Consider the following 27,922-nt stretch of genomic DNA (forward strand, 5'->3'; position numbering starts at 1 on the left):
GGCTGGGTCCTCTTATGTCAATCAGCAATCAAGAAAAGGCTCCTCCCCCACAGACCCACCTACAGGCCAATCTGATCAGGACTCTCTCCTGTAACTGGGCTGTGTTGAGTTGACGGGTAAAGCTAACCAGAATAGGAACCCTCAGAATTCTAAGTGGATTCTTGTTCCCCAACCAATATTTAATAGGTGTGAAATTCTAAATGGCTTAATGCAAATGAATGGATACTATCTGTTTCTTTGTGAAGAAGGAAGGGAGGGAGGGAGGGAAGGAGGGAGGGAGGGAGGGAGGGAGGGAGGGAGGGGGAAGGAAGGAAATGTTCCTATGAGTCAGGATTGTTCAGAGAAACAAATCCATTAGAATGGAGATGGATCAAGAGTGCTGCCTCAAGTATGTAATCCCAACACTCAGGAGGTTGAGGCAGGAGGATTGCCATGAGTTTAAAGCCACTTGGGTTACATAGTGACTTCTAGGGCAGTTTGGGATAGAGTAAGATCTTATCTTCCAAATAATGGCTGCAGATAGATAAACGATGGATCAGTTTTAAGGAAGTCAACTGATTTGTAGTTTGTGAGGGGTCACCTACTTTACTCAATCTAATGATTTAAATTATTAAATCAAAGTTAATATTAAATCTAAAAAAATAGCTTCATGGCAATATCTAGAGTAATGTTTCGTCAGTTATCTCAGTATCTTACTCTAGTCAGGTTGACATATAAAATCACCCACTGCAGTGTTAATTGTTCCACCCGATGCTCTCAGGAGGGAAGTAATGCATTACTGTATTTTTGTGTAATTTTCTTATTTCAAGCATCGTTTTGACTCTGAGACATCATAAGAAGATTTACTATATACACTTTTTAGACATTGGAAAGGTCATTACTGCAAAAGTTTTGGCTTGCCTTGCCTTTATAACACAACATGTGTGGCGGCTGATATCATAAATAGTTTGATTTCTCCTCCTTGATCTAGCCTGGGCTGGAAAAAGTGCAGGACTGATGGTTTTCTCTGGGACAGATCTTACCATTGGGTGTAACACTCTGTCTGTGGAGAAAGATATCCTAGACCTCAAAATAACTGTTAGAGTGAGGGAGGTCTGTCACAAAGTTGACCAGTGTACACTAGTTTACAGTTAGATAGGGTTCAGAAGCCTTGGTGGTACCGTATTGCACAACTCGTAGTTTCTAGATAACAGACGCTTAGTGTGTGCGTCTCCAGAAGAAAGAGTTGGAGATGTTTTCACTGGGAGGAAAGGATAATAGTTGAGGGAACATGTCTAACACGTTGTGTATATGGTACACAGATACACATGTGGAGACAATGCACAGAATTCTGAGTATATGATTCTGTATAGCAGATTAAGAGACAGGATATGGCCTGTGATATTCTGCCTGTGGCAGCCTCCCTATTGATTAGTGGGACTCTAAAGGACCAAAATGACCAGAACTGGGAATCACTCGTGGGCTTGACCACCACAACCCTGTGTTCCTACTTACGTAATCAGAGAAAGTAGCTACTCCAGCCTGGTGTGGAGGTGCACACCTTCAATCCCAGCACTTGGGATGCAGAGGCAGGTGGATTTCTGAGTTCAAAGACATCTTTGTCTATGTGGCGAGTTCCAGGGCTGATGAGGCTACATAAAGAGACCGTGTTTCAACACAAATAAGCAAACAGTAAGTAACCGCTCTTCGTCTTCATTAGCCAACATTAACCATTTAGCACTAGAGGGCGAGCTCACACACTGATTTCCTATTGTAGGTGTTTATTACCAAGGACTGGCTGGTCCAGGTAGAAGCAGAGGACTGTGGGCCCTGGCTTTAGATGACTCAAATGGACAATTTTTTCAACTTTATGAGGGTGTGAAATTGATATACATTCATTAGAACCTGAATTTGGAATTTGGGTCTTTTCCTGGGCTTGTAATATGTGGGCTGTGTTGGCCCTTCCTCCTCCTTGAGGCTGAGGGGCAAACACAGCCTTGAAAGCATAAGAGGAGACAGTCAATCCTACACAGTGTGCTGTGTGAGGGCTGAACTCTTTGTTCAAAAGTAATAGACTGGGTGCATCACCAACTCAAGGGTCTCATTTCCAATGGTGGGAGCAGCTATGATAGAAAATGTTCTCCACATCTGTGGTGGTTTGTCTATGCTTGGCCGAGGGAGTGGTACTATTAGAAGGTGTGACCCTGTTGAAGTAGGTGTGGCATTGTTGGAGCAGGTGTGCCATTGTGGGCATGGGCTTAAAACCCTCACCCTAGCTGCCTGGAAGCCAGTCTTCTCCTAGCAGCCTTCAGATGAAGATGTAGATCTCTCAGCTCCTCCTGCACCGTGCCTGCCTGGATGCTGCCATGTTCCCGCCTTGATAGTAATGGACTGAACCTCTGAACCTGTAAGCCAGCCCCAATTAAATGTTGTCCTTGTAAGACTTGCACTGGTCATGGTGTCTGTTCACTGCAATAACTAAAATGACATCCCATCATGCATGAACAGTTTCTCTGTCACTGCAACCGAGCTGTAAATGACAGCTCCTGAGTTGCCAGCAGCGGCAGAGACAATACTATGCATCCATCGAATCCCACTTTCCCTTGCCTTTTCAGACCCACACTTTCCAGCCTGCTAGCAGTTAGGGAAGCATACTATGGAGCTGGTAGAACTTATCTAAGATCCATCTAGGCCTGACCGATGACCCACCCCATCCTCACCAGCAGAATGGCCTATCATGGTGACCTTTCTCTTGGCAATGTCTTAGATCACATATAGAGTATTTCAATGTCAGAAAGAGACAAAATAGAGGAGGTGTAGCTCAGGGGTAGTGTACCTGCATGCTCAAATTCCTGTGTTCAATCGCCAGCAACACACACACACACACACACACACACACACACACACGCATTCACACACACACATTCACACACACACACATTCACACACACACATACACTCACACACACTCACATACACACATGCATTCACACACACGCATTCATACACACGCATTCACACACACACACATTCACACACATGCATTCACACATACACACATTCACACATATACATTCCCACACACATACACATTCCCACACACATTCACACACACACACATACACACACATGCATTCATACACACTCACATACACTCACACACACACTCACACACACACATATGCATTCACACACACACGCATTCACACACACGCATTCACACACATGCATTCACACATACACACATTCACACATACACATTCCCACACATATACACGTTCACACACACATTCACACACACACACGCACACACTCACACACACACACACACACTGAGATGAGCATAGCAGAGCACACACTCACACACACACACACACACACACTGAGATGAGCATAGCAGAGCATCATGGTTCTGGTCCTGGTAATCAGAAAACCAAAGCAGGAGCATCAGAACTTACAGGCCAGCCTTAGTTTCATGAGAGAGCGAGAGCGAGAGCGAGAATGAGAGCGAGAGCGAGAGCAAGCAGTGAAAATACCCATGGAAAGTTTCTTTGTGAATTTTTGTGGGAAAAACCATTGAAATAAGTAGTTTACTTGTTGCTCTTAGCTTGTCTGGTCCCATCAGTCACTTGTTCCATGATGACATTTTAGTTAAGGACAGACTCATATAATGATGAAGGAAATAAGGGAACTAAAATATTCCCGTCATCTAAAGCTTGAAGTCAGTAATCCATAGTGCAGCACTCATTGTGTGTCCATAGTGAGGCTGTGTACTAAAGTGAAACACACGCAGGCATGCACGACCCACAGCAGCCATGAGTGACGGCATTACCGGTGTGTGTCTTGGCTTTACGTGTCTCATTCTCTCAGACTTGCACATCTTGTAAAAACGTTGTAAAGTCACCAGCCCTGCGACACTGAGGACAGCCTTGTCCACGCTACGGTTATTATTTATAGGCTGCCTCAAGCGGCTACAAGAAGCGACTGGCTTGTTCCGTGCAGATTTGTGTAAGTGGTCTAGGATGCTCACACAGTGACAAAGTACCACCACCTCGTACCAGAAATACCCTCCTTAGAGTGAGTACTCATCTGTAAGCAATGTAAGGATCTCCTAATCCTTGTCAGATGCCAGCAGGAAACAGCATTGCTTAAAGAGAGCATGGTGTGGAGCCTTATTCAGAGAACAGCAACAGTGTAACAAATCTTGTCAGCTATTCACAGCATCTTTCCCAAAAGTGTAGACACGTCTTTCGTACAGGTGTCCCTAGTACTGCCTAAGCATTTGCATGGCCTTCAATGCTCCACATCTCCTTGCCACTCTCTGCCTCCGTGCCCTGTCTTCCTCTCCCAGCCATTCCCTTCATTTCTAGGGATAACAGGCCTCTACATAACCCCACCATCTCCTGAATGTGCTATGCCATTCCCACTTCCTGGCTTGTTTTGTCCCGGCTGTCTTTAGCTGCCCTAGCCAACAAGGGCTATTGAACTTGAAGTTACTAAGCAAGGGGTTTATCCCACGAAGTAGGAAGTGCTCATAGGAGATGTGTAAGCAGCTTATGTGGCTGTTTTTGCATCTGGGGCCATGAATGCAGTCAGCAGGCCGGGCAGTTCAGAAGGGAAGTTGCTTCAAGCCAGGAAGAACAAAGGAGAAGCCACCTGCATACCTTGGAAACCAGGAGGAGGAAATGGGACCTGGAGTGGGCACTCATAGCTCTTGCAGGGGAAGCTGGCAGCTTGGATCATGCCAGGAGTCAGAAACTGAACGAGGAAGCCCAGCCTGGGCTGAGGCAGCTGCAAACTGGGCTTTGGCATCACACCAACAAGAGGAATCCCAAGGGCTCCAACAGCAAACTCCAGCTTAGAGCCTATTTAAAAACAAGGCCAAGTGGGGTGTTGTTGGCACTTGCCACTAACCCTAGCACTCACGGCAGAGGCAAGGGGATCTCTGTGAGTTCAAGGCCAGGTCTGCTTACCAGGATAACTAACTACCCTTATCTGCTTTGCAGTTCTACTGTAGTAGCTGCTTTCCCTGTGTTTTGGTTGTTGGTTGGTTGGTTTGGGGTTTTTTGTTTGTTTTATTGTTTTATTGTTGTTTTGTTTTGTCTTTTTGAGGCAGGTTTTGTGTAGCTCTGGCTGTCCTGAAACTGGCCTTATAGACTAGGCTGGACTTGAACTCACAGAATCTAAGAGCCACCGTGAGAAACAAAGGGCAGTGTTTTATTTATTTTTCTATTCTAAGTACTCTGTCTGGGCACATAGTAGGGCTATAGTAAAAGAGAAACAGAACCAATGGCATGCATGTTTTCAAAGACTATCACCACTCCTTAACAGGATAGTATGTAGAAACACAGGCAGAAACTGGCAAAAACAATCCCTTTCTCTTTTTTGCTTTATTTTTTTTTTCAGAACTCAGAAAATAACAGTATCTGAGCCTTTCTTGGGGGCCAGACATTATTTCTAAACGCTGGACGGGACTGGACCAGAATTGCATAAGATGGGTATCATAAGCTCCCAAGGAGGATGCCGAGCTCATAAGCAATCTGCCCACAGCTGGTCCACATCACAGCTGGACAACCAACCCTCTGCTCCCTGGCTTTGCTGCATTTCCTACAGAGGGACAGGCTAGGGACTGCAGGTGGCTGGAAGGGCCCCGTGAGTCACTGGAGATTTCAAGTAGAAGCGAAGGAGGTGGCGCCATCCGCTGGTGCTTTAAAAAGGCCAGAGGTGCTTATAAACAATCCTGCCTTAGGACCGCACCCTCCTCCCACACGGCCATAGGCCCTTCCCAGCTGGGTCTAGCCTCCCAGCTCCCTCCCTGGCCTGCTCACCCTGGGGCTTCCAACTGGACCCGCATCCACGCCTCCTCCACGCACCCTCTTTTTTCTTCCCACGCCCCCTAGGCTGACTGGGGACTGCCACTTGAGCTTCAGTGTTGTTACGCCCCACCCCCAGTGAAGTCAGGCAGGGAGCGGTCATAAACTGTGACTGAGGCAGGACTCCAGGGACCCCTCAACTTGGCCTGATTTCCCGCCTGCACTCTTCCATTGTGACCTTCGGCATCTGGTATGGGCTCACTCATGCGAGGGAAGTGTTCTTTGGACTCAGTGAAGCTTGGGTGTGAGCCCTTTTACTGTACATTAAAATGCTCCCGCTGCTTAATCCCCTGGGCCGAGTATCCCTCATTCCTAAAAAAAGACTACATGCACTCCTTGGTTGGTAAATTAAATAGAGACAAAGCAGACAACACTTGGAAAAAAAAAAAAAAAACTCCCAGTCCAGCGCACTTACAACTTTCAGCTCCCGTGCCCACAGTACCACAAGGCCAGTTCATCCCAGAACCCAGAACATGAAGCTTATCTGCTGAAGCTTCATTCTGAGACCACATACAATTCACAAATGAGTGCATCACGCCTGGCCCCCTGGAGGTGAGACAGCCTCTACCATTCCCTGCTTCTCTTCTCGGTGTCCCAAAGATTTTTCATTAGAGGACTTTGTGGGCAGGTCTCTACAGACCCGGGAGACCCAGTTCCTAACCTTAAGGGGTTTCCAAAGTTTTCCTTACAATGCAGGCATTTGAGCTGCGTGGCTAAGGGGTTAATGGCTCCCTTTTCTGCCTTGATTCAGTGGCTGCTTCAGGCAGTAAATTCTCCTCTGACCTATAGCTGACCCCAGCACACAATCATGTTATTCATATTCTTATAAACAGAGGGGACGGTATGTATAATTTCCTAGATTTCTGGGAGATGGATCATAACTGAACTCCCAACTTTTCCTTTGGAGAAACGGTCCCATTTGTTTCTGGTTAGCTTCAAAGCAGAAACTCATTTTTTCCTTGAATGTGTCAGTAACTTGAGTGAAATTTGTCACTTGTTTTTATGAAATATTCTTTGCCATTGCCTTCATTTGCCTGAAAAAAAAAAAAAAGAAAGAAAGAAAAAAAAAAAAAAACACCCATAACAACTCGAAGTCCCTACTCGGTTCAGGAAGGGCAGTGACAGAATGGTGGTGTCATTTATGCTCATGGAAACTAACAGGAGTCCCTGAGAATGGCCTAAAAACATATCCATCTGACAATCTACTTTCAAGAGCCCACTATGGGAGCAAGACCACGGGTGACATCTTGTTCCAATTTAAGCAAGGTTGAGCTGTGGGCCAGCTCCTTCAAATCATAACCAGCACAGAAATTACCTCCTACCAAAAAACCACAAGGTTTAGAGTCTGTAAGAATGAGGCCCACTAAAGTTGGAACTCCAGAGGCCAGGCATTTTTTTTTTCTGAAGCCACCCCGTCATGAACAGCGATTTCATTTTCTTTAAATGGGGGGTGACTTGTTTGTCCTGGGATGAAGTTGAAGCAAGCGTGGTTGGAGAGGATGAAGAACTGCTTTATTCCGCCTTGAAAAGAACTAATAACTCCCTTACCACTTTACCTTGAGCCAGGGTTATTTAGAAAACCTTCCACCTATTTATACCTTTCTATATACATACTTAACAGAGAGCATTTCATTAGCAAGTTACCAGAAGACTCTAGCTGACACACTCTCACAAGTGACTCATGGTAAACAGGATGTCTCTCTAAGAGTGAGGGCTTCCCAGGAGACCTCTTCCCTGCAGGCTGCAGTTCCTAATTGGGGCATGCCTTAGTTCACCTAAGACTAGCAATATTGTGGTGCTTTAGAGAAGTTCTTTGCCTGAGTTTGAAACCCCAGATCTTATAATTGGCACAGTCACTTTGAACCCTGCTTGATCTCTAGGTTCAAGAGACCAGTGAGCAAGGTCCTGAGATGACGCCAGTACAGCAGGTACACTCAGGATGACCAAGGAGTGTAGTCAGGATCCCACAGAGGAGTGTATGTGTCACTGTCAGAGATGACCTAAGGGCAGAGGAGGGAGGGTGCTGAGGGCAGTGGTCAGTGGCGGCCATTTTGGTTGGGACTACCTTCTGGGACTCTTTCGATGGAGGTGGGAAGTGTTGGTGGTAGGGACACATGGCTCTACTGTCCCTCTGAGATGGTCACTAATATCACAGGTTGACGGGTTCCCTCTGTTCATATGTGGAAGTCTTGACCTTAAAGTGTGGCATATTCCTGAAGGGGCCTCAGAGAGCCAATCAAATTGAAACAGGACCATTAGAGTTGGCCTTCATCCAATTATAAGAAGAAGAAGTTAGAACACAGACATACCCTGAAGCCAGACAAGGACGCAGGAGAAAACACCATCCCACACCACAGAGATTGGCCTCAAGAGAAACGAGTCACACCACACCTTGACTTCAGACTTCAGGGTTTCTCACTGTAGTCCTTGCTGGCCTTGAACTCACAGAGATCCCCAGCCTCTGCCTCTGGAGTGTAGAGTGCTAGGATTAAAAGCATGCACCCCCACTGCATGGCTACTTCTGACTTTTTTTTTCTGCCCTCCCCTTGTCTGATGCTGGACCTCCTCAGCCTTGACTTCATCTCTCCCATGGCCCTTTTAAACCCCCAGACACACAGACTCACTTAACCAGCAATCCCTGAACACACCTACAGGTCATCAGCAGCATCCCACTTGTAAATAAATACCTTCCCAGTTCACTTTCTCTTTGAGGCATTGGACAGTCCTGAATCTTGATGCATGATTCCCCCCACCCCATCTTTTTGTTTTGTTTTACACAGAAGAAATGCTTTCTGTGACAGTTTTACACTACAAAAACTTGTGGAGATAAACCTAGGGTCTATTTAAGCCAGCAAGATGCCTCAGGAGATATAAATGCTTGCTGCCAAGCCTAATGCTAAGTACAATCCCCAGGATACCACACACGGGCAAAGGGGAAAGAATGGACTCTTATGTGTCGTCCTCTAACTCCCACGTCTGTGTTGAAGCAAACACCCCCACACACTCGAATACTAGTGACTTACTCAAAATCACTAGCCATTTTGTCTTCCTCCTCGTCCTTGGGACATTTAGTAGGGCATTATGAGTTGCAATGTCTTAGTGGGTCTGGTGGTACATGATCCTGGCACCTGGTATGTAGAGACAAGAAAGCATCCGATAGGGCAGAAGCAGTGTCGGCCCAGATGTCAATCATTAAAAGGCCCCACCCTGCAGTAGGATGAAAGTGTGTTCTACTGGAGAGATGGTTCATGGATAAGGATGAGAACCAGTGTTGGGATGACAGCAACTATGTACAAAGCTGGGTGTGGCCACCACCTGTAACCCAGTGCTGGTAATGGGAACCAATGAAAGAACCTCTGGGATTTGCTGAAAAACAGCTAGCTAAAGATTCAGGACAAGATCCTGTCTGGAGGAGATAAGGTAGAGAGCAGTGGAACAAGATACCCCAGGTCTTCCTCAGACCTTCACAGGCATGTACACCCCCCACCTCACCCCCCACACACAGGCGCCTTAGTCTTTCTTCTATAATTTGAATGTGAAATATCTTTGTGCCTCCACTGATGGTTCTGCTTAGGGAGGGTTTCATTGCTGGGAAGAGACACCATGACCAAAGCAACTCACATAAAGGCAAACATTTAGTTGGGGCTGGCTTATATTTTCAGAGGTTCAGTCCATTATCAACATGGTGGGCAGCATGGCATTGTGCAGGCCCACTTGGTGCTGGAGGAGCCAAGAGTTCTACATCTTGACCTGAAGGCAGCCAAGAAGAGACAGTCTTTCCCACAGGCAGCCAGGAGGGGACAGAAATCCCACATTGGGCGGAGCTTCAGCATAGAGACCTCAAAGCCCACCCTCACAGTGACACACTTCCTCCAACAAGGTCACACCTCCTAATAGTGCCACTCCCTATGGCCAAGCATTCAAACGAATGAACCACCACAGGGAGGTTGTGGGACCTTTAGAAGGTAGCATCTCAATGGGTCACAGAGGAAAGATCTTTGAAGTTTATAGCTCTCCACAAATCCTGTCCAGTCTTTGATTCCTGTTCCTCCAAGATGTGAGGATGTGAGGAGTCCCGGGTGTATGCTTTTGTCACCATGGAGTTACCCACCACCATGCCTTCCTCACCATAAGGGATTGCAACCCTTCAAACTGTGAGCCAAGCCAAAACTCTCAAGTTTTTTCTTATCTGGTATCTGATCACAGCAATGAGGTCACCATTACACCTGCCTCTCCTGATCCTGCACTGGTGTTTCCTGATGCACATGCATTCATTCATCAGAATATACCTGTTAGTCACTGGCGAGGTGTCTAGGTTTTAGGAGCACCACGGTGATTTTAGAAGGAGAGAAAGGGAGGAGTGAGATCTGATCCTTGTGGAGATTGGAGCTGGGTAGGGAATAGAGACAAGATTACACTTAGAGAACTATGCAAAACTGTCCAGGGTGAACATACAGGGAAAGAGCCGTTGGTGTTTAGTAAGAATATAACCAAAAGGACTTCATCTGGGTCAGGGGTATCAGGGAGGCAATGTCTAAGATCCAGCTTGTAGGATGAACAGAGGAAAGGCAAGCACAGAGTAGAATGTTATAGACAGGAAACAGCTTGTGTAAAGAGCCCAAAGAAGGCAGAAGAAAAGGTCCCTGTAAAGGAGTGGTTCTCAACCTTCCTAACGCTGAGACCCTTTGAATCCCTCTTGTGGTGGTGATCCCCCAACCATAAATTTATTGCTACTTTATAACTGTAACTTTGCTACTGTTGTGAACCATAATGTAAATATCTGGTATGCAGGATATCTGCTATGTGACCCCTGTGAAAAGGTCATTTGACCCCTGAAGGGGTGGCGACCCACAGGTTGAGAACCTGTACTGTAGGTGGCTCCAGATAAGCAAAGGACACGAGTTCTCTGAAAGGTTGGCCTTTCTCACAGGCTTTGCTTATAACCTAATAGTGAGTCAATTTGTGGAATGAGCAGGACTCACACAAAGCAAAACCTCGTCTCCTGATAAGCTTTTTAATCAGTTAAATTCTTTCCTAGTCCCATGGATAAAATTTGGGATGGGCCTCGGGGGTTTTTCTGTTCATTCTCTAGTCAAGGCACAATGCAGATTGGGTCTGTTCCTGTCATGAAAGGTGTCCAATGCTCTAAACTCCATTAGAACACAGCTTCCACCTCAGTCCAGCTTGCTGCAGCTGAAGTCAGCACTGGGCAAGGAAACTCTGAGGAGGAACTGAGTCCCCACAGTACTTCCACATTCCTCCCCTGCTGTCTTGAGGAGTAGGAATGGAGATGGAAGGGGAAAGACAGGGATAGTTCACTTGTCATTGGTCACAAACTAGTGTGGGATCCTCCATGCCTGGCAGAAGTGATGCCACGCACACACACACACACACACACACACACACACACACACACACTCCTCTTTCCTCATAGAACATAACTGTTGACTCTTCAGGGACTACCTCATCCCTTCCACTTCTGAGCATTCCCCACCCACACACAGCCTTATATGTGATGAATGCCTGTTTTGCTTCATTTGGTCTCAGCCTTTCTTAGCCCTTAGAACACTTCCAGCAGGCTGGAGAGATGTCTCAGTGGTTAAGAGCACTGACTGCTCTTCAAGAGGTCCTGAGTTCAATTCCCAGCAACCACATGGTGGCTCACAACCATCTGTAAAGAGATACCCTCTGATGCCCTCTTCTGGTGTGTCTGAAGACAGCTACAGTGTACTTATATTTAATAAATAAATAAATAAATCATACACACACACACACACACACACACACACACACACACACATCCAAAGAACTACTTCTAAACAGGTCCACAACCCGCTTGTCCTATTAATCATTTTCCCCTACCTTTGGTTGGTTGGCTAGAAGGGAGGTTGAAGTGTTTAAGAACCCTAATTAAAGTAGGTTTGTGAAAAATCTAAGCCCACATGAGGGAAAAGAGGGCAGACAACTCTGTCACTTCCCCGGAAGGTAAGGCTAGGAGTCAGAACACCAACTACTCTCTCCAAAGGGCTTCCTTTTCATCACAACCCTCTTGGATGCCTGCCTCCCTTCTGATGTGCTCTTGGATAGATGATGCAAGGCCAAAGGTTATAAACAAAAGAGCTCTGGAAAACTTTTCTTTTCAAGTCCAGCCTAAGTGATCTCTCTTAGCATGTCAAAATAACTGACGTTAACCACCTTGATGCCTTGACTGGATCTGAAACAGAAATTATAGCACCAAAACACTTCAGTGCTATTAACGATGAGGGATACGGAAACCCAACTAATAATCATACAAATGATGGAGCTAGCTGGACCTGTGACTCACACATTTAGTACCAACTACCCAGTAGGCTGAGCAGGCTGACGAGCTCAGAGGTTCGAGACAAGGCAAAGACAAACATTAAGTCAATGTAATAATAATTGATGTGAGCTCTCGTGTAAGAAATGCCCAAAGGGGTCAGACCCCAAGACCCATTGTTTGGCCAATGTTATGAATTGGAATCCAGAAGAAATACAGTAGGTATTTGAGTGACATATTTGGACTTTGTCCTTCCTTGACTTATTTGACAACAACTAAGGCCCATTATCTTATGTGCTAATTCAAAGTCTTGCCCAACAATTCAAAAGTTGAGAATCAGTGGTCTCACTCCTGACTGTTGAAAAGTAGACCCCATGCCAAGTGATCCTTATACCAACATTAGCCAAATTACTCAGAAATGTCTTCTGAGTTGAACTAGGACTGGGCTGACTGTTGTTAATTAAAAATGACTAGTCACACTTAGGGTGGCAAAGTTAAGGAACGCAGTCTACCAAATCTCTCAAAGAACTGACTCATCTCTCTGGGAAACCTGATCAGAAAAATATATCCTCATTTAGATTCTTTCTCCTTTTTTCTTTTTTCTTCTCTCGTGGGAGGGATTATCCCAAAACACTGCACTTGCAGTTAGAAGCACAGTTGAAACAATCCCTACAGAGGCAGTGACTGAAGTCATATCATAGAAAGTTCTTAGGTGGCATGTGTGGTAACATGAGGTAATATGTATGGTAACATGTGTGGTAACATGTGTGGTAACATGTGTGGTAACATGTGTGGTAACATGTGTGGTAACATGTGTGGTAACATGTGGTAACATGTGTGGTAACATGTGTGGTAACATGTGTGGTAACATGTGGTAACATGTATGGTAACATTGTGTGGTAACATATGTGATAACATGTGTGGTAACGTGTGATAACATGTGTGGTAACATGTGGTAACATGTGTGGTAACATGTGTGGTAACATGTGTGGTAACATGTATGGTAATGTGTGATAACATGGCTTTAGGATGAAGCTAAGATGTGGCTACTGCCAACAGAGTCTCTCTGCTCACTGCTTTGTTGACCATTGCTATGGGTTAAGGGTATCTACCAATGTTTCACTTCCTGAAAGTCTAGTGCCCACAATGCTGGTGTTGGGAGGTCATGGAATCTTTAGAGCCTATTAGGTGGCAATTACATCATAGGTACCACCCCATGAATGAATTAAAGTTGACTATGGTGAGATTAGACTAATACTGTGAAATCAGAGTAGCCTAAAAATGAGCTTCCTGTCTCACCGGTGACCTCAATCCTTCCTGCATGCATCTACTATGATTTGATCCAGCTAGAAGACCCTCATTAAGGCTGCCCAAATGACAGCATATTTCTCAGATCTAACTATGAGCTAATAAACTTCTTTATAAAACATCCAGCCTCAGGTATTTCATTATAGCAACAAAAGCAGACTAAGACAACCGTCATGGTGACTTATAATGTAACTTCACTTACATATAGCTTCCTAGCTGCCCCTTATGTGCATTTTCGAACTCTATGTACAAAGGAAACAAATATGTTTCTTTCTTTCATGTCATTTATTTCTTCAACACTTAACAATGTTACTTATGAATCACACTTAGTATGTAACTTAAACCTTTTTAAGAAGAATTGTGTACATGGACCACCCATCCTCATATGAACAATCCATGTAGCCAGAGATAAGGCTTTATAGCACCCTCATTAACTGATACAGTCAGAGAGACACTGGAAATGTGATCCACCCTTTGTATTTTGGAAGAAACAAAGAACTACATTTTTTTCCCCAAAACTAACCTCGACTAGAATTTTCTTCTACCCATGAGAGTGTTATGTTTATAAATATGCCATTCCAAGGCCCATGAAAACAATATTCTAAAGCAATACTTTGCTTTGATTATTACATATAGTAAGCATTTGGTCCCTTAAGTTTGTATTAGTTTTGGAAAAGTTTTGTCCCACTAAAGCCAAGACCTCTTCCCACTGCCATGTAACACAACTCACATGGTCAGTGGAAGCCCTATATCACAATGCCTACTGAGCAATAAAAACATGTTATGAGTGATAACACCCCACCCCTTGGGACTAGACCAGGCCAGAAAATCAAGACTCTTGATACAAGTTCCACCCGAACCAGAACTGATCCTGAGAAAGCATTTGGTGAACTCTCATATCTCCTTCTAGCCCTTTTACAGGGGACCTCTGCTTCTTCTTGCTTTCTATTTAGAAACAGAAGGGGGGTGGACTAGAGACAACATAGAGCATTAAAAACAATAGGCACACATAGTCCCTTTCTGAAGAACTTTCTGGAGTCTTTCTGGGACTGGATGAAGAGTTTGAGCTATATGAAACCTAGTTCCCATTTTGTTGAATTAGCTGCTTTATGTGGAAAGTGAACATATTTCTGCTGTTTGTTCCAGGATTCGCCTCAAAGGAGCTGTAGGTCTACCAGGAACTCTATGCTATCTTGAATCTAAGTTCTCAGTCCTTTTGCTTCTAGAAAGGGTGAGGTATTAGAGACAAGGGAGTAACTTTGGTTGTTGACTTAGTTAGCAGGTTAAGCAGGTACCTGAGACAGGTCCAGAGATGCTCTGTGTGTTCTGTGTGTAGAATGAGTCCTCACAGCAAAACACCAGATTGAAAAAACACTGGTGGTTCTTCTTCAGGATCACAGGGCATGAGCTTAAGCCCAATTAATAAGTCAATTCACCACCAGCTTAGAAATGAAGATTCTGTTCTATTGTAGGCAGGTTACAGTCATCCATGGACCATAACCTATACAGAAATCCATCCATTTGGGTGTATGTTCTCATGAGGACCTGAGGAGCTGAGGTCATTGGTGAGCTTTTAAAGCCAGCTGAGAAGCATGGTCCTCATTTCACTTCCAGCCCATGCTCTGATTGTGAGGCTTGTAAGAGCAAAATCTAGAAACCAGCTTCAGTAAAACCAGGTCAGGGGAAAAAAAGTTAAAAACAAAACAAGTCTAACATGGGACAAGTGGAGACAGTCTGGGAAATTATCAGATGAAAGAAGTGACCAGCATAGCCATTCATGCAAAAGGCGGTTACAGTAACTAAGGATCCGGTCTAAAGACTCTCATTTGTCAACAGCTGTTAAATCACTCTGCTTGTAAAGCAGATGGAGTCCGAGTCCTACTTTGTATCTTTGCAATTTATTTCTAAATTCAAAATGCAACACTTATACAATCAAAGATGGTTGCTTTCTAGAAAACATAAGCCAGGCTAGGAGCTGTAAGATGCAGAGCCTTGGAGAGTCCTGGCCTCCAGAAGCCTTGGGCAGAAGGGATCAGAAGTGCAGGGATGGGCAGTACAATCCAGCAGCATTCTAAGTTTAAAGAGGGGAGGCCTATTTCATTTCATGCACTAAATGTCCAACAAAGTTATTGGTATGTACCAAAAGGATGTAAACGACTAGGCGATGGCTTGTAGCACAACCACAAGGACCTGAGTTGGGTTCTTAAACCCACATAAAAAGGCTATGGATGGCTGTGAACATGCCTGAAATTGCAACAGTAGGGAAGTAGAAGTGGGTGGACCCATGGAGCTTGCTGCCCAGCCAGCTCAGCCTCTTCAGGGAGCTCTAGGCCTAATGAAGAGATCTTACCTCAAAAACAACATGGAGCACACTTGAGGAACAACACCCAAGGTTGATCTCTGACCTCCACATGCACAGATATGCACACTTACCTGTGTACCCACATGCACCTGCACACACACAAACATACATGGGAAAGATGTTTAAGAAAATCCGTCCCTGTTGAGTCCTGCACATGCACACTCTGTGCTGCCAACAGAAGCAGAACTCCTTTCCAGCAGGAGTTCTGGCCCCATCCCTGACAGAGGCATGAGAGGAAGGTGAAATAAAAAGCAGGGGATGGGACGGGGACTGGGGGTGGCAGCTGGAGAGATGGCTCAGCAGTTTAAGAGCACTGACTGCTCTTCCAGGGGACACAGGTTCAATTCCCAGCAGTCACGCATGGTGGCTCACAACCACCTGTAATGGGGTCTGATGCCCTCTACTGGTGTGTCTGAAGACTTCTACAGTATACTCATACACGTCAAATAATTTAATTAAAAAAGGGAAAGAAAGAAAAAAAGAAAGCACAGGGGACTGGAGACAGTGGATAAAACAAGATTCAGGGCTGGTATCGGTTGCTCGGGAAGCAAGCCCTCTGCAAATAGCCTTCCAGCTATTGGCAATGACCTGAATATGGCAGTGAGAAACCCAGCAACATCTCCGGCTTCCTATCTTCTGGAACCTTGAGCTTTGGAGAGCTCTCGGTGCCCGCAGCCCTATTGCATGCTGTAGCTCCTCTTTGTGGGCGTGCAGGACTCTATGCTGCTGAAGAGACTGGCTTTTGTCTGTTGCTAAACAGTTGTTGGCATGGTGGAATTGGGATGGTCTTTCCAAGCGTGGTTTGTAAACCGCAGACCCTAGGGAATGCCTAGGGCACACTAGGAAGCCAATGCTTGTATTTATTGGCAGATGACTGGCATCTTGGAAGATGGTATGTCGTCCTAAAATTCTTGTGTAAATCTAGACAGTAACTTGAAGTCCGTGTGAATGCTCCCAACAGAATTCAGAGATCAAGAATGAAACTAGCTTTCTGGGTCTGCTGCTGTCCAAGATGAAACCGTTGGAGTTAGTGGGGCAAAGGGCATCATCTTAAATTCAGAGCTTCCAGAAAGTTCTGCGAGCCATGACCAGAGCACAAATGCAAGCCTGAAGTTTGGCTCTCCTTTTTCCTTGGATATACTGACTGTTTATTTTGGCAGAATCATGAACAAGAGTACCATATTGGCCTACAGTAGTGAGGCTGATGTATAAATTGGTGGAGAGAACAGGGCAAAGGTTTTAAGCAATCTCTTAGATTGAAGAGACCTCTGCCCTCTCCTACTCTATTTAAAGGAGAGTTGTTTAACCAGGCAACAGTGGTGAATGCCTTTGATTCCAGCACATGGGAAGCAGTGGCAGGCAGATCTCTGAGTGCAAAGTCAGACGGGTCTACAAAGCCAGTTCCAGGCTAGCCAGGGCTACCCAGAGAAACCCTGTCTTGAAAAAACAATAAATAAAAATAAAAGGGAGTTGTTTAATTCCACAGGGGAGTGTGTAAGCTGCTTACCACCTAGCCTAGGTTAGCCTGGAACTCAAAGCCTTCTTACATCAGTCTCCTGAATGCTGGGATAACAGGTATGCACTGGCACGCGCAGATGATTGAGTTTGATTGTTGGTTTGTTTTTATTAAGGGCAAATTTTCATGGCAAGATGTCATTGCTTTTCACCTTTACTGGGATCTTTTTAAGCATTCAGATAACTAAGAACAGGGAAGAAAGAAGACAGTTGCTTTCACCATTTATTAATAATGCTTAGGGACTGTGGCTACCTGTGAGAGCTGTCCTCACTAACACTGAGTAAGGAAGCACTGTGAAAGTCTGTCTGTCTGCCTGTCTGTCCATCTATCTCTGTCTCTCTGTGTCCTGTCCTCCCTCTCTCTCTCTCTCTCTCTCTCTCTCTCTCTCTCTCTCTCTCTCTCTCTCTCACACACACACACACACACACACACACACACACACACACACACCCTTATGAAGAGCCTATACGAACTTAAAATACTCTCAGCCACTTTTCCAAAAGACTCAGATTTAATTAGCAGCTCCCAATATACTCAGTGTACAAAGACTGAAACAAACGAGATCTTCCCCATAAAGCTGTCGTCTGTGACTGGAAATAATGGGAAATAGCTCATAGTGCTCACCAGTATGAAGCACGCCATGATATAGAAACAACAGAACCTACCTTCTGGCTAACCATCTGGATGACCGTGGCTGCCGTTCCACTGTCAGCTTTCTTTCATCGTTCTTTCATGATGCAAGGAAGCAACACCTGTGTACACAGGCCATCTCATTGAAAAGTTTTGTTCCAAAGGACAGAAACTCCAATTATCTAGGAAATGAGAAGGGAGGGAGGGAAAGGAGGATGAAGAGGGAGGGGGAAAGGAAGGAGGGAGGGAAAGAGGAAGAAAGCAGGGAGGGAGAAGAAGATGGAGAGGAGAAGGAGAGGGAGGGAAGGAAGAAGGGAGGGGAGGGAAGGAGAGAAGGAGGGAGGGAGAAGAAGATGGAGAAGGAAAAGAAAAAGGAGGGAGGGAAGAAGGGAGAGAGGGACAGAGAAAGAGAGAGAGAAGGAAGAAGGGAGGGAGGGAGATTAGCTAAACTGAAAAACTCAAGGTGATCAAAGTCTCCAATACAGTTTACTGGAAATCCTCATCAATGTCACCAGGACATTTTCCACTCCTGACACAACCTATTAGCCATAACCTAGTCTGTCTTGACTTTATTTTCAGACAAAGTTCCTTCCTGGGGTAAATGTCTATGCAGAAGCTTTAGGTAGTGTGTCTTCTAGGCTTTAAGCTGAGGAGGATTGAACTTTATTTTCTCTGACTGCATCTCAGTTGGTCCCTGATACAGAGAACAGGAACCTGGCTGCCGAGACCTGAGCCATATGCTTCATCCTCCCAAGGACCCAACGCCACCAGAAGGCTTAAGATGAACAAGCATTAGCATTAGATCCCGGAGGGGCATTGGGTGTGGTCATCAGAGAAGAGGGAATGGACACTGGGCAGAAAAACATCCACCAGATCCAGAGGCTTAGGGATGTCCTGTCTTATGTACACACCCAATATAGCCTCTCCACCCTCTGGCTTTGTAGAGTCATATTCAAAGCTGACCAGGATGGTGGTGCTGTATTCAGTGGGGTGACTCAATGGTTCTCATGAGGCAGGCAAGAACATGATGTGAATGTCCCAAGTCAGGGAGTTGTTAAAAGAAGGTATGGGTGTTGTATACGCCAAAGCTTGTCACTATAAACTCGGATCGGTGAGCTTGTCTGGAAAGTTCTTTTCCATTCACAATACTCTATGGTCTAGACAAGGCTGTGCCCTCAGTTTTATAAAGTTTGAATTCTCAAAGTTGCTCTGGAAGACTGGAGACAGGGGGAGGGTAGCAAGGACTGTAATTCCAAGTGACTGTGCTCTCAACCCCATTGCCAAGAATTACTCAAAACTACAGGATAATTGGAAAATAAGATAAATATGATGTATCTTTTCAGAAAATCTACTTGTCTTCAATAGAAAGTAATCTAAAACATGGCTTATGTAGCGCACAGATATAACCGAGTAGAATGAAAAGTTGACATTAATTTTAAGATAAACCATTATCTTCAAAGAGTTGTCAAATTCACCATGGATGCCCAAACTAAAAGAACCCACATAATGGAGAGAAGGAAGAAACCCAAAACTTTTTTTCCAGTCAGATATGAGGAAGCATGGTCTTCATTTATGAACTTGATCCCATAACCAGAGCAAACAGTGTACTGGCCAGCCATTTTTAGTATCCAAGGGAACAGCCATCGAGTACAGCTCAGTAACAGACCTGCATGCTATTTCCTGCAGATCCAGGGGGAAATAATTTGAAATCAAAGTTGAACAGCCTTCTATTTTAAGTAGGACTTATAACTCTGGAACTGCGAGAAGGCTGTTAATCTTTCTTTCTAGACATTCGGCAACATAATTCAGCAAATTACACAGTACTTCAAGTCACACTGGTAAGCAGGGTATAGCATCACAGGACGTTGTCCAAGGATGTGTCATAACAAGCTCTAAAACTGGGCAGTCATAGCAAAACCAATGTCTGAAGGATTCTGGAGCATTTGGGAGTAAAGGCCACCTACACCTGTTCATCCCTGAGGCCTGGGATGTTTCTTCCAGTCTGGCCCACTGAGATTTTTATGAAGGTGGGTAGGACTTCCTGTAAAACTGTGCAAGACTGTTGTGAGACGCTCTCTTAATAGAATAGAAGCTAAATGAAAAGTGACAAGGTTGCCCAGTCAGCAGTGCTGGGATGGCCTCTACCTTCCCTTTTGGGAGCTGTTTCACTCCAACAGGTGGTCTACAGGTGAACTGAATGGTGTCCCTCCTCCCCCACACAGTGCAAGAGTCCTGACAAAGCTCTTCACACAGCTAGGCTCAGCCTATGACCCAGTGGGCAAGGCAAGCTGATTACGGGGTTTTGTTCAGCTGAAAGTAGAATTTCTCTCCTTTCAGAAGGGAAGTCGGTGTCAAATACCACCAGCTGCTGTAGTTCTGGTCCTATGGAGAAAACTTTGAGAGAAAGAAAGAGGGGGGAAAGAGGAGGTAAGATGGGGGAAACAGAAGAGGGAGAGGGAGAAGGCCCTCTCAGCTCTGGACATCTCTGTTCTTTTTGCTTGCAAGAGAATGACTCCCCGGATGGTCCAGCCAGGCCCCGATCTCCCTCACTTGCTTCTGTTTCTCAGAAGAACTGAAATGTATAAAGAATGCAACAGCTGGGGATGGAGAAGGGCTGTCTGGGACAGGCCAGACTACACCCGGGCCATTCCTAGCGTGGAAAGTCCTTCAGTGCTTGTTCTCAGAGGTCCCAGATTCAACTGCTATATCAAACCAGAGTGAACAGTTTGGGTGTCGTTTAGCCACAGTGTAGCATCGGGGGTGTGTAGAGGAGACCCTGTCCACCCAGGGACTTTTCCGAGCCTTGAGGAACTGGCTCACCATACTCTAAGCTTCTGCTTATTCATGCAACCTACCCAGGAGGAATAAATTCATTTTTTAAACCATATGATTGTTCTGCCTCAACAGACCCAAGAGGATGCCTGATTAGGGCAGTAGTGGTTACTTTTCTCATTGCTGCCATTAATAAAAGAGCGAGGGATAAAGATAGGAGTCAAATTAAAGAAAGGCAGGAAAATGTATGCCTGTGATTCTAAAAGAGGGAGACCAACCAGGGCTAGAGGAATCCTGTCTCAAGAAACATACAAAAGCATGGTGGCACATATCTGTCTCCCCTGCACCAGTGAGGTGGAGGCAGGAGGATTAGTAGTTCAAAGTTAGCCTTACATGGCAAGATCTGTGGCAAGCCTAGGCTACACGAAACCCTGTTTCAGGAAACTAGGTGGGACATGTTATAGGAGAAGGGGATTATTTTTGTCCCAGAAGTTTGAAGAAAATCCATCACAGTGGGGAAGACATGGCGGCAGGCAGCCTACTGGTAACAAGAGCCTACAGACTGGAAAACCACACTTCTTCGAATCTTGCTGGGTCAGGAAACAGATGACAGATGTGTCGTGAAGACAAGTTATAAAACCTCAAACCTGGGGCACAGGAGACCTGGCTCAGAGGTTAAGAGCACCAGTTGGTACTGTAGAGGACTCAGGCTTGATGGCACCTGTACTTGGACTTACAACTATCTAGAACTCCAGTTTCAAGGGATCTGATAGCTTCTTCCGACCTCCACAGGGACCAGGCACAAATGTGGCAAGCAGACACATGCAAAGGCAAGATGGTCATACAATAAAAACAAATAAAGATACAAAATTATACATAAAACAGCCTCAAGGCCCACCCCCAATTACCCGCTTCCTCCAGGGAAGAGTCACCCCCTAATGGTTCTGAGACTTCTCATAGCAGTTATGATAGATGTGAACCAAGTGTTCAATTACACGAGCCCATGGGAGACTTTTATATTCAAATCACAATATTCTATTCCTGGCCCCTATAGGCTCATGGCCATCTCATAGTACAAAATACATCCCATCCAATTTCAAAAGTCATCACAGCCTTAACTATTTTCATGCTGTTCAAAATGTCAATGTCTACCCTAAGACTTTTTTTTTTCTTTTTTTCGGAGCTGGGGACCGAACCCAGGGCCTTGCGCTTGCTAGGCAAGTGCTCTACCGCTGAGCTAAATCCCCAACCCCAACTTTTTTTTAATTAAAAGAAAATATCAGTAAATTTTTTTCATGATTTTTTTATTCACTTTACATCCACTCACTGCTCCCCACCCCTGTCCATCCCCTCCCACAATCCCTATCCACAATTCCCTTCCTCTCTCCCCTTCTCCTCTGAGAGTATGAAGGAACCCCTTGGGTATCCTCTGACCCTGACACATCAAGTCTCTACGGGGATAGGTGTATCCTCTCCCACTGGGGCCAAACAAGGCAGCCCAGCTATTAGAACATCCCACATACAGGCAATAGCTTTAGGGATAGCCCCCGCTCCAACTGCTCGGGACTCACATGAAGACCAAGTCGTATCTGCTACCTATGTGTATGGGTGGCCCAGGTCCAGCCTGTGTATGTTCTTGGTTGGTGGTTCAGTCTCTGAGAGCCCCAAGGGTCCAGGTCTTCTGTTGACTCTGTTGGCCTTCCAGTGGAGTTCTTATCCCCTTTGGGGCCCTCAATCCTTCCCACAGCTCTTGTATAAGAGTCCCCAAGCTCCATCCACTGTTTGGCTATGGGTCTCTGCATCCATCTGAGTCAGCTGCTGGGTTACCCTGACTTCTTTTTTTTTTTTTTTTTTGGGTTCTTTTTTTCGGAGCTGGGGATCGAACCCAGGGCCTTGCGCTTCCTAGGCAAGCGCTCTACCACTGAGCTAAATCCCCAACCCCTACCCTAAGACTTCTTAACTGTGCTTATTTATAAAAATAAAAATACAAATTTCATATTTCTATTATGCTGTGACACAAAGGAAACACTCCTCTTCTAAAAAGGAGCAATAGGAAGACAGAAAAGAAAGATTGCTAAGAAAGTCCCACACCCAGCAGGGCAAACAAACCTTGCAGGTTCCTGTCCAATATCTGTGGCTTATGGTGGCATCATCTGGGCTCCAATAGTCATGGGTAGACACCAGTTCTGTCACCTACTGAGCAGGTGGCCTTTCTCTTGGGTTCTACTTGGTGTCTGCAGCCAGCACCCCCTGATTCTAGTATCTCGGGGATCCTGGAGACTCCACCAGAACTAAGACTTCACCTACTCTTGGTACCGATTTTCAGAATAATCGCATCCTCGTCGCTGTAATGAAATACCAGGAAGAAGGAACTTAGGGCCAGAAAGGTTTATTTTGGCTTTCAGTTGGATAGTGAGTCCATGCCAGTGGAAGAGACGTGGCAGCTCCATGGCAGAGAGTGTGTACAACTGGGGCTCCGACCTCTTCCCATCCTCACAGACTAAGAAGCAGAGATCAGAAGGGAACCGAGAGACCTATTAAACCTTCAGACCTCCAGTGACCCACTTACTCTACCTTCAAAAGACTCCATGACCTTCAAAATCAGTGCCACCAGCTGGGGACCAGAGTGTTAAAATTCATGATGAGCCTATGAAATCCATTTTACATTCAAACCTAACAGAAAATCAACACACCACTCCTTTCCCTAAGTTGACTGGTATTTGAACCATATTTGTTGAATGACTCTTTCAATCGACAGTCGCTCACACAGAAACATGAGCATGAACAGGAATGAATGCTCCTCACACACAGATAAAGAACAAGAACAATGTTCCAGATTTAGACCAGGCATGAAGGAAGTGCGACCTGGGGTAGAAGTGTGGAACTTACTCTGAGAACTCAGAACAGATGGGACACCGCTCCCTCCCGGCCTCCCAGCTCTACAGAGTTGTCTTAGTTACTGTTCTATTGTTGTAAAAAGACACTATGACCAAGGCAACTCTTATAAAAGAAAGCATTTAACTGGAGGCTTGCTTACAGTTCCAGAGACTTAGCTCATTATCATTATAGCAGGGAATACCACATGTGGAAGGCATGGTACTAGAGAAGTAGTTGAAAACTACATCGTGATCCGAAGACAGAGAGGGAGACATGCTTGGCCTCTTGTGAACTTTTGATCCAGTGACACACACCTTACTCCCACAAGGCCACACCCACTCCCACAAGGCCACACCCACTCCCACAAGGCCACACCCACTCCCACAAGGCCACACCCACTCCCACAAGGCCACACCTCTTAATCCTTCTAATTGTTCTCAAATAGTGACACACCCCAATGTCTAAGCATTCAAATAGATGAGTCTATGGGTGGCATTCTTACTCAAATCACCACAAGAGGGATGAGATTTCTTAAAGGTAGGAAGACTGACAGTTTTGATGTACAAGCTCCAGAGCCAGAGCCTATACCCTGAGCTTCCAGACTTCTAAATATTCAGGCGTCTAGACAGACTCTGAGCCATCTAGATTGGAGCTCCTTCTAGCACCAAGTGGACCAGACAAGTTAAAGGAAGTTTGAATGCTTATAAGGACGTGTGTTTATAGCAGTAACATAGCAATAAAACTGACAGCAGGCACTGGGAACATTAGTATTTGGGAAGCAGAAGTCAAAAGGACCCTGGTTTCCAGACAGGTCTTTGCTACACAGCAAGACCATATCCCCAAAACCATGATAATCACTAGCAGTCTCTGCACACCTCAGGGGAAATTTTACATCTAAGGGATCAAGTAGACTTAATCTTTTATGACGTGCAGTTATTATCTAGATAAATATTGACATTCCCAAGAAGTCACTGATAAGAATCACTTCAGATACTTAAGCCAAGATTCTAACAAGCCAACTGTTTTCTTGAAAGTGTTCCAGAAATACCAACATTTGATTTCTCTTCCACAGAAGAGGTGGCTAAGAAAAGCTGTTGTAGACTGAAGAGTGTCCCTCTAAAACTCTGAAGTCTTAGTCCCTAGTGTGGTATTTCAAGGTGGGGCTTTTGAGAAGTAATTGAGGTTAGATGAGGTCATGAGGGTGGATCCCGAGGATGGGACTAGGGCCGTAATAAGAAAAGGAAGGGATTCAAGATCTCTCTCCAAGTGCACATATGGAGGAAAGGCCATCTGAGGACAGAGCATGAAGATACCCATGACCCAGAGAGAGCTCTCAACAGCACCCAATCACCTGTCACTTCTGATCTTTTGACTTCAGATTGTGGCATATAAATTCCTGTGGTGTAAGCCCCTCCTCTCAATCCTGTCTGTGGTGCTTTATGGCAGTGCTTGGTAACAAACAAAAAGGCAGGGTGACAGTAACTGCCAAGAGACATCCTGGGTTTTCTGGGTCCTACCACAGATTCCAGTTCTCTAGATTAGTGTCAAGCAAGACTTGACCACACTCCAGGACACTTGAGAGAGACAGGGGATCAGTCCTGGGTCTAGTAGTAGTGACTTGTGAAGCTCTTCACAGGACATCAAGCTTCATTCCAGCCTTCCTCAGTGGCTTCTCTTTATGAGCTCTTGATCTAGAGAATACTTAGAAGAGTTGAACTTTTTAAAAGATGATGAAAATCCATTACTTAAAGCAGAGAAAAACCCTATAAAAATGGAACCAGAAGCTCCTGACCTCCCAAGTTCTCAGTCAGAGTTAACTTGCCATAACTTTAAATTACTTGGGAAGAAAGTCTCAGTTGAGTAATTGTCTTTACCACACATGCATGTGGGGATTGTATTGTTTGCTAATTAATACAGAAAGACCTAGTCCATCATGGGTGGCACCATTCCCCAAGCAGGGGGCCTGAACTATAGACATGAGAAAACCGGATGCCGCAAGCAGACCCCATAGGTGCATTCTTTGCCCTTGACTGTGACTGTGACTTCCTACCTTGAATTCCCCACACTAGTCTGTAACCTGGAATTGCAAGTCAAACAAACCCTTTGTACCCTTAAGGTGCTTCAAGTCAGGGTATTTTGTCACAGTAACAGAAAGTGAATCTGTTAAAAGTCTGTCTATCCTTTATTTTTTCCTCCCTCCCTTCCTCCTCCCTCCCTCCTTCCTCTCTCTCTCTCTCTCTCTCTCTCTCTCTCTCTCTCTCTCTCTCTCTCTTTCTGTAATAGGGACTTAACCAGGGCTTTCTGAATGCTGGGACAGCACTGACACTGAGATATATTCCCAAATAGTTTTATACTCTGTGTGTGTGTGCATGTGTGTGCATGTACATATGTATGTTTGCATGTATATACATGTGGAGAACAGCGGTTAATACCAGGCACCCTTATTAATTGTTCTTCAACTTACTGTTTGCTTATGTGCTCATGTGCATGTGAACACGCATGCACACAGCAGGGGTATGAAGAGGCTGATATTGGGTGCTTCTACCTGCTTTGCTGAGCCATGGTCTCTCACTGAGCCTACAGCTCACTGACAAAGACCGGCTGGCCAGCAAACCCCAAGGACCCCACTCTTACCACCTTTCCTGCACTGGGATTATAGGTGGGAACCACGATGGCCAGCTTTTATGTGGGTACCAGAGATCAGAACCCAGTTCTTCAACCTTAAGCAGCATGTACTTCACTGACTGGGCCATCTTTCCAGTCCCTAATTTGCGCTTTCTAATTTGAGACAGCGTCTTACTAATTTGCTTGGGCAACTTAACTGCACACTGTGTAGACCTTGCACTGTGAGATCCTCCTGCCTCAGTTTCCCAGGTTGCTATAACTACGGGCCTAACAAAAGTCTCCTTAATATTCTAAAGTAAAGTTGTTAGTCTACTACGGAGAAGAAGGTAGCTTCCATTAAAGCATGAACTACTAAAAAAAAATAAATGAATCATGTCGTGTTTAAATGTATATTTTTAAGACCTGGAATAACTTAAGGGTCTTGCTATATCACTTTTTCAAGCTGGTGTTTTCAGGTTAGCCTCCTGACCTTGTATGCTCATATTAAAGTGCCAAAATTATTTCTGAGTAGTAGTTGTAAATACAAGCAGGGAAGAGGTAACCAACTATGAAAAAATTCATTAAAAGATCCCTTGCTTGCTTTCATGGTGTGTGTGTGTGTGTGTGTGTGTGTGTGTGTGTGTGTGTGTGTGTGTGCATCTAGAAACCCACTTCTACTGAAGGCTCACATACACTATTAGTTAATTCTGGAAAAAAAAAAGTACAACCATGTAAAATTATCACAAGCATCTGGCATTGGTGTATGTTGATTTCCCAAGATCCCCAGAGTATATAGTTCAATTCTAAGAAAATCTAAAGCAAAAATAAGATGGGAAAGGAGAAATTATAAGAAAACATGCAATCAGCTGGACCCTGAGCTGCAATGATCCTGACTTGAGGCCTGAACAACAGGGAACCCTGGCACAAGCAGTTCCTATTTAAGGAAAACATGGCCATCCATTTCTTCTGACTCAGCCCTGATTCCTGAGGCTCTCAGGCTGCTGAGGCTGGGAGATACCCCCAGTCCCTACTACCCTGAATCCCCAGCTATGGATATCATAGAGCTCTGAGTGTCGGTGGCCTGTGCCCCTCCCCATCACCTTCCTGACTACAATGACCAACAACTCCCAGAAAGGGATAAAATCCTTCTCCAAACCAGGTACCTGGCAATCAAGACCTTCCCCTGACAGGATGACACTGAGCTCAGCGGAACCCTCACTGAGAGGGGCAGCCTGAGAAAGGGAAAGTATCACGCCATTAGTGAATAAAGACCCGTGAGCAGGTAAAGAAAAGAAACAAAGAAAACATGTACACCATTATAACACACGATTAAAGGTAAGCACAAAAACAACTCATGAGGCAAATAGGCCAGCAGTAAGAGTGACTAAATCACATTGCATGAGATCTTTGCTAGTTCGTTGTTTCTTGATATAAGGGGCTGGTATATAGCCCAGGATGCCCTCAAACTCACTATGAAGCCCAAGTTGGTCTCTACTCCATAATCTTCCTGTCTCCGCTTCTCAGGGGCTGTGATTGCAGGTGTGTGCCACCACGAATGGCTAGTGAGATCTCTGACATTTGTGATACAGCACTGTTAACTGCACAGAGGATGCACAGCAGACCTCCAGACTCTTTCGTGCCTGAAACTCAGGGTTCACTGAGTGACCCTTCTCAACTTCCTCCGTTCTGCAAGTCCCCAGAAG

The 27,922-nt window shown here is 45.2% G+C and overlaps 1 protein-coding gene across 4 annotated transcripts in view; it reads right to left on the minus strand.

Annotated features, from left to right (window-relative positions):
* The window catches only part of Bmp6 (bone morphogenetic protein 6), a 255,105-nt gene that overhangs the window by 201,932 nt on the left and 25,251 nt on the right, over nt 1–27,922 (minus strand). For 2 of the 4 annotated variants that reach the window (XR_015640640.1, XM_087589869.1), the window contains one exon: nt 18,002–18,148. The exons of the other annotated variants lie outside the window; for them this stretch is intronic. The gene's annotated coding sequence lies outside the window, so the exon portion shown is untranslated. The remainder of the gene's footprint in view (nt 1–18,001; nt 18,149–27,922) is intronic. 4 annotated transcript variants of the gene reach the window in all.

This window comes from Rattus norvegicus, chromosome 17 (assembly GCF_021556685.1).
Source record: "Rattus norvegicus strain SHRSP/BbbUtx chromosome 17, alternate assembly SHRSP_T2T, whole genome shotgun sequence".
NCBI lineage: Eukaryota > Metazoa > Chordata > Mammalia > Rodentia > Muridae > Rattus > Rattus norvegicus.